The sequence below is a fragment of the Alligator sinensis genome, unplaced genomic scaffold (genome assembly GCF_000455745.1).
Source record: "Alligator sinensis unplaced genomic scaffold, ASM45574v1 scaffold19_1, whole genome shotgun sequence".
NCBI lineage: Eukaryota > Metazoa > Chordata > Crocodylia > Alligatoridae > Alligator > Alligator sinensis.
The window spans coordinates 439,216-449,722 of NW_005841916.1; positions in this window are offsets into that span (position 1 = coordinate 439,216).

A 10,507-nucleotide genomic window follows, 5' to 3' on the forward strand; every position below is an offset into this window, starting at 1 on the left:
GAAGTGGACTTCAAGTACTTCCAGTCCACTTCTGGGTCCACCAGGGAGTGTGTTGTGGGGCCCACCCCACACACCCCAGCTTGCTAGAAGTGCTTCTAGTCCAGTTCTGGGTTTGCTGCCGAATGTGCTGGGGACTCCCCCACACATCATCACAGCATTCACAAGCCGCCTGGTACTTTGAGATATGTAGAAAAACACATTTAAAGCTGTGTCTATGTACGAATCTCTGAATCTTTCTGAATCCATTCATAGGGTTCTGATTCGATTCGGAGAGATTAAAGGGTCTCCTGATTCAATTTGGATTCAGAGATTTGGCCACCGAATCAGGCCAAATCTCCACCAAATCAAATCAGGGACTGAAGCTTCACACAGCCCTAGTAATTTTCTCCTTTCTGGCCATCTGTTCTTTCTGACACAAAGTTACACACTTCAGGACTAACAAGAATTTCTGCTATAAATGGGGAACTCCCTTGTTGGATGTGACAAAGGAGTGAGTGTAAATGAGCATGATAGTTTAGACTGAGCCTCTAATGTAGTGTTACTGGACTTGGATGTGTCAGGAAAGACATTTTCCATAGAGAAAGGAAAGAAAGTGTTAATGACTTCATAATTTTGCAGTTATTAGGGGCTGGAAGGGAACTTACAATCATCAGGCCTAGCTCCCTCCCCTCTCCCTGCATGGCAGGAAAGACCGCTGGGATCAAATGATCCCAGCAACAGGGGCATCAAGACGTTTTTTAAAAATTGCCAGGGTGGATGACCATACCACTTCAGGGGGAAGCCTGTTCCAAACCCTCAGTACTCAACTTGTAAAGAAGTTTTTCCTTAAGTCTAGCCTGAAGCAATCTTCAATCACCTTGTGCCTATTATTTCAAGTCCTCCTCTGGGGGGGCCTCCTCTAGGGGGTCTTGGTCTTCGTACAAGACCTTACCTTAATGTAAGTATTGTGATGGTTATCCATGTTACAGAAAGATGAAATTCAAGGGATCATAACGTATGTTTAATTAAGGAGCTGTAGCTCAAAGTGTCATTGCCATCAGAGCAGAAGGATTCTTGCAATATTATACCTTCAGTTAGCCAGGATTTTTGTCAGTGATAATGGCTGTAGAAGAAAATTCCATATGAAAACATATCATCAAATTATGAAACATACTTACAACTTATAACTGCAGCTATAACAATGAGAAAAAGACAGTCAAAGCAAGATTTCCACTGTCTATTAAGGGAAAGGAGTTTGCGGAGGAGTGAATGGAAGCCCAAGAGGGGGTATGACAGGTTTGTTTGTTTTTTATGATTGGCAGTGTAAGTTGAATTGCTGTTCTCCAAGCAAGATGTCTAGATTTAATCTCAGATGGGCTGGGTTTAAGAGATTTTTGTGTTTAGGATGCCCTGGGATATTTTTTATTTCAGTCCATAATTTAGTAAAGGCATTTTTTCTTCATCATGGGGGAGGATGTATGTTACTAAGAATAAGGATTCATTGAAGAGGGGTAAATCAAATCATCATTGTAATGACTCGCATTGCTTGGCCAAGCTGTATATCAACCTTATCACTATGAGCACTGTTTAACAAGATTGGGGCACAGTATTCCATCAAAAAGTAGACAAGCACTAAGGTTGTTGTTCTCAGTGCATTAACAGCATCTTCCCAGGAAGTCCCAATGAGTTTCTGAAGCAAGTTATTACAGGCTTTTAAATTTAGCTGATGTCATAGTTAAGTGATTTTTATAGGACAGTGTTTCATCTAAAATGATTCCCAAATATTTAGGAGTACCATTCAAATACAAGGGCTGATTTTGGAAAATAATAATGGGTTGATAATTACTTTTGTTTTTGCTCAGCTGAAATGTACAAATTTCTGTTTTCCCAGGGTTTGGGCACAAATGCCATTTTTTAAGTAGATATCTAAAGTATTCAGTTCAGATGCGAGTATTATTTCTCCTCTTAAAACCAAATTGTTGCATAGCAAGGGCTATGTCATCAACGTGTATGAATTTCCTTGAGGAGGTGCCTGGGAGGTCATGAACATAAAGATTAAACAACAAAAGCACGAGGACTTTAAAGAAACCTTATTACATCTCTTCATGCATTTAATGGAACTCTATTGGACTGTACAATGCTACATCTGAGGCAGTCAGCTGGCTGCAAAATTTGGATATAAAATTGTGAATATGTTTCTCTTCATTTTGTAATCACTGTATCATCATATGCTTTAAAAAAAATTGGCATCTTTTTTTCTATTGATCAAGGGATAAACACCTGGGAGGGAAAACCATTATTTAAGCCAAAGAATTAGGTGGGTATAAGAACAAAATACAGACTAGAAATTAGAAGACTTCTAGCCACTAAGGGACTAAATTTTTGGAACTAGCTGATTTCAAGACAGATTATTTACAGTTTATGAATGGGACATATGACATTGCTGTCTGCAGTAGCACAGAACTGGTCTCCATGACCCAGGAAGGAAATCCTAATAGGTTCGAGCTAGCAGAACAAAATTCTTCAAATTCATATTCAGTGCCAAGTTCCTCAATCAGCTCCCACACGAGGCATTCTTCTTTTTATGCAAGAGACTAAGCAAAGTTTAGATGGGATAAAAAAAAAAAAAAAAAAAAAAAGTTCTGCTCCCCACCCTCCCAAACTGAGATTAAACAACAAAGGACTATACCTCAATTCTTCACCAGCCCTCTACAATTTGTCAGCTCAAACAGCGGCTGTCGACTCCTTCACTCTGTGAAATCATAGCTCCTTTTTTTTTTTTTTTTGCTGACCCTTGTATTCACTGACGCATTCAAGGTGCATCAGTACTGTCCAATGTACTGTTGTGTAGAGATACTGGAGCTAATTTATATATAAGAAGCAGCAGAGCCACTGCTCTAATTAGCAGAGCTAATTATCCAAGTGCTTTGCCTGGGATAATTAGCCCTTCTTAGAAAAGATAAATTAGCTCAGACAGAGCTCCATGTTACTGTGGCTATACCACTTCCAGTATCCAAGGTAGCTAGATTTCTTTACATGGGGCTGCACTGAGCAGTGTATACAATTTAACACACAAAGGAACACTCATTCTTCTCAATGCACAGGCAGTGCTGGCACTCGCATGTATTTGGCTTTGGCAGCGTCTCTGCTCTTGCACCATACAACAGATGTAATTGGTCCTTCCAGAGACAAGCAGTACGAGTACCCTCTCATATCCCATATCTGCCTGTGCACAGGAGTGCTGGACTATAATGATCAAGAATAGCCACCACAGGGAAAAGGAAAGCTCTGACCCAAACAGTCACTGGTGCTTTGTTCCCTTTTCTTTTTATGGAGGCAAATAGACTCACTCCCCACCCCAGCTCCTTCACTTCCTCTGAAACAACACAAGGGGCCAGATCACAGGCCAGCTTCAAGTAGTGGATGAAAAACCCACTCTGTAGGGAATGTGGTGTTGTGAAAAGCCAGCCAGACACAGACAGCTTGGGGCCAACAGCCCTGCTTTCTGCTGCAGTAAATGGACATTTTTTGGCAGCTGCGCTTGCCTTCAGATACCATGGAAAAGGAATACAGCAATCAGATTCCTGATAGTCCCATTCAACACCATATAGTTCCTCAATATTGGTGGCCATTATTGAAGTTTGTGGGTGAGGGGCTCCTCTCAGACAAGTACGTGTGTGATGGGAGAGATTTGGTCCCCATTTTCTTGTCTGCTTTTCTCTCTCTCTGGTATCATCTATTCCTTCCTTCTACCCATGCCAGGCCCTACTTGAAACACTAACTTCATAAGCTCCTCAATCTTGCCTGTCAAATTTAATGCTGAATTAATATTGTTTTCAAAGTGCACACACAGCAATTAGCTATTTGAAATAAATGTGCTGGTTAAGTAGGCTTCCTTTTCAATCCATTTCATAATAAGTAGGATTGACATTAATGCCCGCTAGAGAAATCATCGGAGAAAGACTGGTGAAACGTGTTTAATTTCAGGGGTAAGGATGGCAAGCGCAGAAATCACAGGGATGGATAAAAGGTCATCATTAAACTCAGCTGGGCTGTGCAAATACTTAAATGCTCACTGAACTGTCTAAGGGAAAAAACAAACCATGCAACATTTCTCCTCAATGTCTTATTCTTCAGGTGGTCAGACACTTGTGATTTAGCTCAGTAGATGCCATGCAGAGAATAAAATGCCTGGCCACAGATCTTTGTAGGAATGAACACTGGAAAAAAGTTGATGTGCTGAAACAAACTAGTGGCCCACTAGTCCTATATCAACCCTATGACTTTACTCAGCACCAGATGCTTCAGAGAAAGATTCAAGAAACCTTAAAGTAGAGCAGTTATTGATGAATTCATTAATGCCAGTGGGTAGAACTTTCTCCTATTAGTGAGTTTAGCTTGTTTTTGAAACATATGCTTTTATATCTCTTTCAAATGTTTTTAAAACATCCTTATTGTAATTGTGATTTTTTTTTAATCCACATGGAAATAACATTGTCCAATCTTTAACAGATCCCACTAAACTCTGATTTACTGTGCTGGCATATTTTACTACCTCCACTATGCATGGACAAGGAAAAAGCTGATATTCCTCTATATATCACTATGACTGACATTTGTCACAGGGTTTGCATGGAGCCTTTGTCAGTACTCTTGCAGATTGTGCTAACCTGCTCTTAGGCTTGACTCTTATAGAATCTCAGAGTTTTCAAGTAGAATCCAGTCATTTAACAGAACATAAATGCTTGTATGCTTCAGTTGAAGACTTGGCCAAAGCACAAGGCTCTGGTTAGGCTGCAGATCCAGAAGTTCCCAAAAAGTTTGCAAGAGTTCAAATTCATGCTTTTGGCTCAGACTTTTACAAGACTGAAGCCAGCTGGAACACTCATGGTCAGAACTAGAATTAAACTCAAACTCAAAAATTTGGTATTCAATCAAGAACTTTGGCCTGGACCTATATGCCTTGAATACTGAATATATTCAAAGTCAGGTCTAAAAACTTGCTGTGCAAAAACTTATGCTTCTGAAACCTGCACACATTCTCTACTGTGCAGTCACTACCTAAACCCGACATTGTAATACATGAGAAGTTAATGCCAAATTCTAAAGGATTATGTTGCAGACGTAATATTAAATAATGCATGATCAGTTTCCTTTTCATTTACCAAGTTTTTAAAAAGGAGGGTCTTTCATTGACAACAAACACAATTACAGAGGGGAATTGATGGAGAAGAGATTGAAGACAGGATCAATGTGGACACCAAAAGCAGATGTCTAGCCCTCTGATATTTCCCTTTGGCAATTTCAAGTCTTGTAAAGACTGATCATCCTAAATAATTAAATGATTATTTACAAATTTAAAGATATTAGGAAAAATCATTTTGTATTTTGGCAGCATTAAATGGCTGCTTACAAACAGTACCCAAGAAGAAAATGTCAGCATTACCAGAGCAGGAGAATTCCTGCTATATTATACCCTTCAGTTACCATGGTTTTAGCTGTTCAGCAAGGTTTTTGGATGAAACTGTACCAATGAACTACAGAGCATAATTGTTTATACTTTATCCTTGCATCTCCACTAAAGTTTGAAGGCACTCAAACCAAGATTGCCAGGGCTATAACTTAAAACAAAACATTAATTTGATAGGATCATAGGAAAGTAGGGCTGGAATGGACCTCATAAGGTCATCTAGTCTTCAATTCTAGTCTTCAACTTGGTGTCATCAGCAAATTTGCTAAGCATGCACCTGATCCCATTATCCAAATAATTAATGCAGACATTGAACAATACCAGACCCAGGACAGACCCCTGGTAAATCCCACTTGATAATTCCTCCCAAAGAGATATTGAACTATTAGGGAGTATGATGATCGAACCAATTATATATCCACCTTAAAGTACTTTCATCTAGTTTATATATCCTTGGTACATATATCCTTGCTAATGAGAATGTTGTGGGAGACTGTCAAAAACCTTGCTAAAGTCAAAGTATACCATGTCTACTTCTCTCCCTTCACTCACAGAGCCTGTCATCTTATCATAGAAGGAAATTAGATTGGTGAAGGATGACTTGTTCTTGTCAAATAGGACTTCCTGATCACCTTGTTCTCCTCTGGGGGTTTCACAATAGACTCCTTCAGGACCTGCTCCATAATCTTTTCAGGTACAGAGGACAGGCTGATTGGTTTCTAATTCCTCAGATCTTCCTTTCCCCCTTTCTTAAAAGATAGGTAGTATTTGCCCTTTTTCCAGTCATCTTGAACCTCATCCAGCCTCCACAGGTTCTTAAAAAAAAGGTGTAGCCAACTGCTCCAAAATTACTTCAGCCAGTTCCTTCAGTACCCTCAGGTTGATCCCATCCAGCCTTGCCAACTTAAAAGCACCTAGCTTCTCTACGTAATCCCTAACCTGTTTTGCCATTAGTCTAGGCTGTCTGTCTCCTTCCCTACCTCTGCTGCCAACTGCAGTCATCATCTGTAGCTGCCACTATTTGTGAAAACTGAAGTAAAAATGTATTAAATACTTACACCTTAACTGCATCATCTGTGATCAGACTGGCTTCTGCATTCCATATGGGGCCTATGTAATTTCTGGTCTTCCTTTTGAATTTGACATACCTACAGAATCCCTTTTTATTGCCTTTAATGTCTCTTACCAGCTTCAAAACCTAACTGTGCCTTGGCATTTCTAATTTTCTCCCTGCATGCCCATGCAATACTCTAATACTCTAGTACTATGACCAAGTTTCCAATTTTTATAATGTTCCTTTTCAAGGAATAATATTCAGTGAGGAGACTGGCTATCCCTCAAATATCAGTTTCAGCTATAAACTCAAAGACATCTTTGTTATCAAGAGAAACCACTGTTAAGAGTGAAGGAATTTCATAGCAACATTCTCAGGGGCTGAACACCAGTCATCTCACCTGAAAAGAGAGCACATCTGACTTTAAGTTGTAGCTAGAGATGCTAACTTTAATAGGCAACTACCTCAAGCTCAAGCATTTTAACACTGAACTAAGGAATCTCCTTTCCATTACAAGAGCATGCCCAGAAGTCACTGCATTCTCTCCATCAGCAAACCCTCGTACAAGGAATATGACTATAGAAACAGTTTGTGTATAGGAGACTTTGCAGCAGTTCAATATATGGCTTTAGGTTTTAACAGCTTGACATCCAGCTTTCAGACTGCATCAGTTTCAGCCTATGGGCCTAATTCTGCTTTTCATTATAGAAAGCTGAGTTCTGTAATCTGTAACACCTTCAGTGGAGTTTTTTGAATTTATGCTGTTATAAATGAAAGCACAGTTTAGCTCCCCATGAGTTTAGACTGAAATTAACTCCCGGTAAATCCCTAATATAGATTTTTTTTTTGTGTAACACTGTGCAGCCTCAGATGTCTTCTGAGCAGTCAACAACTGACATAGCAGCAATGAAATGTCTCCCATTTCTCTCAGAGATGATAAAACCTAAACACTTTTTTTTTTTAACCATCTTATTAGAATGAGGGCATTGACTTTATAAGTATTAGAATAGGTTGGGTTTTTTGGCCAGCTTCTCAAGCTCTTCAGTCCCAAAACTGACTTGCCAAATTCTCCACAACCGCATCCTGGTCATTTATCAAAAATTGCAGGATGTAACTTTGTACCTACTCCACTCAGAACTGGTCAAAACTCAGAATATGTGAATGTGTGGTTCACAGGAAGAATGTCAAGTTTTGCTTTTATAATAATTACTTAAAATTCATGAAACAACAAAGCTTCTAAAAAGTCTCAGTTTTGGAAAATCTTCATTGTGTGCTTTAGAAATTGATTTTTTGGCATTTATTTTACAGCCATTTTTATTTTTAAGTCATTTGTTCATTGTTTCATGACATGCATAAACTAGTCCAAAAGAACAACCTGCTTCAACACTTGTAAAATAAATGTCCCTTTCCTGCAGAAAGTCACAAAAATTCTCCTCATTCCATTATCTCCAAGAAAAATGGGAGACTCCCTTTCCTCAACTGAGCACTCATTTCAGACCTGTTACAAAACAATAGCTCATATAGTCTACTTTGTATTATTTATGGACAGCATTTGATAGATTTTCTTATAGTCTTCAATCTAACAAACTACGAGTATATGTACACTGCAGCATAATATAGAGAAACCCAAGCTAGCTCAAAAAAGCTGCTCCATGTACCAAAATCATTTAGCCATGGTAGGGTATATTAGCTTAGGAGGCTCTCCATGATACCAGTCCTCAAGCTGACTAGGATATCTCACTGAAGCATAACATCATAAAAGCTGCCATTTACTGGGTCAGACTATACGTCCATCTTGGCCACTATCCTGTGTCACAGTTGCAGAGATGAATGCGGAAAGGGAGAGTGAACTGGGTATGACCAGGGGTCTTCCCGCATGTTGTTCTCTCACTTTCAGCCTCCAGCATTTAAAGTCTAGGAAGTTCTAATTCAGAGCCTGTATCTCTAGTTCCTATGCTCAATAGCTACTAATGCCTGTTTCCTCCAAGAATTTGTCCAATCCTTTTTGAATCTTGCTAAACTGTCAGCTTTCACAACACATTGTGGCAGTCAGTCAGATATGTTAATGACATACTGCCTGAAAAATATCCCTTTTCCAAGTTTTAAACTTATCAGCTTCTAATTACATTTTATGGCCCCTAGCTCTTGTATTGAGAGAGTTAAGTTAATAATAAATTCCTATTTACTTTCTCTTCACCATTTAGTATTTTATAAACTGTATTATGTCCTCCCTCAGCAATTCATTTCTAAATTGAATAGGCTTATTCTCTTTAGTCTATCCTCATATGGAAGCCCCTCCATACAATTCCTTATCTTTGTTACCCTTCTCTGTGCCTTGTCTAGCTTTTCTATATCCTGTTTGAGGTGCGGGGACCAAAACAAGGCATAGTATTCAAGGAGTGGCTACACCATGGATTTATAAAGGGGCATAAAGATACTTTGTTTTGTTTACAATTTCTTTCTTAATAGTCACTAGGGCTGTGCAAAGCTTCAGATCATGATTCAGATTCAGAGATGATTTGGATGATTCAGAGGCCAAATCTACAAATCCAGATCGAATCACTGGAAGCTTTAGGCTTTCTGAATCGATTCAGAAAAGCATCGGAGATTCAGCCATAGGGTATAATGGGGAATCAATGAAATATCTATAACTTTGTTGTTTTTTGGCTGATTCAGATGGAACTTGCAGGGATGGTAGCCTCTTCTGAGAGTATGATGTGTGCCAAGGTTCAAGTAGATAGGTGTAGGGGTTTCTGAGAAATTGCACCTCAAAGTCCTGAAAGCAAAACTCATGGGGGGGGCGGGGGTTGTGTGTGTGTGCGTGTAAGGCACAGGGGGGAGTGAAAATTGTCGGGATGGTAGCTCTTACTGAGGCCACAAAGTCTGCCAAGTTTCAAGAAGATAGATGCAGGGGTTTGGGGGAAACTGTACCTCAAGCTGCAGATAAGAAAAACTCGTGACATGGTTGACACTGTGTGTTAAGGTGCAGCAGGGTGAAAACAATCTGGCATGTGTTATACTGTTAGAAGGAGCTACCATTCCTGCAAGTTTTATCCAAATCAGCCAAAAGACAATAACGTTATAGATATTTCATTGATACCCCATTATACTCTGTGGCCAAATCTCTGAATCGGCTCCAAATCTTCCAAAGCAACTTGGCTGAATTGAATCGGAAAAATTATTTGGATCTCCAAATCAAATCTCTGGCATCCGAATTGACTGAATCCCAATCAAATAGTTCCCTATTCGCACAGGCCTATAAATTTGGCCACCTTGCTGCTCCCCACCCCACCTTTCCAGCTCATTTATGAATATGTTAAATACTGTTGGTCCCAACACAGATCCCTTGGGGACCCCACTGTTTACTTCTTTCCATCCCAAAAACTGACCATTTATACTCACTCTATGTTTTACATCTCTAAGCCAGTTTCTAATCCATGAAAAGCCCTTCTCTGTAATCCTATGACTAACTAATTTCATTAAAGAGCCTCTGATGGGGGATTTTGTCAAATGCTTTTTGGAAGTCCAGATATATGTGAACTGGATCTACCTGCTTATTAATACTGGAAGAACTCTAGTAACTTAGTGAGGCATGATTTCCCTTTGTCAAAGCCATGCTGATTGCTCCCTAGCAAGTCACATTCATCCATGTGCTGAACAACTCTTTTTATTATTATTATTGTTTCTACCAGTCTTCCAAGAACAGAACATCACACTCTCCATGCTCCGAACAGGTCAAGGGAACCAAGCAGACCCAGAGGAGGAGGTGTCGAGTGCTCGTCATAGGCGACTCCATCCTGAGAGGTACGGAAGGACCCATTTGTTGCCAGGACCCCTCAACACGAGAGGTCTTCTGCCTGCCTGGAGCAAAGGCTCGGGACATGATGGGAATGATCCAGGCCATGATTCAGCCTACCAATTACTAACCCAAGGTCCTAGTCCATGTGGGTACTAATGATGCGGCCAGGAGAAGCCCCGATCACCTGATGACGGACTACCATGCT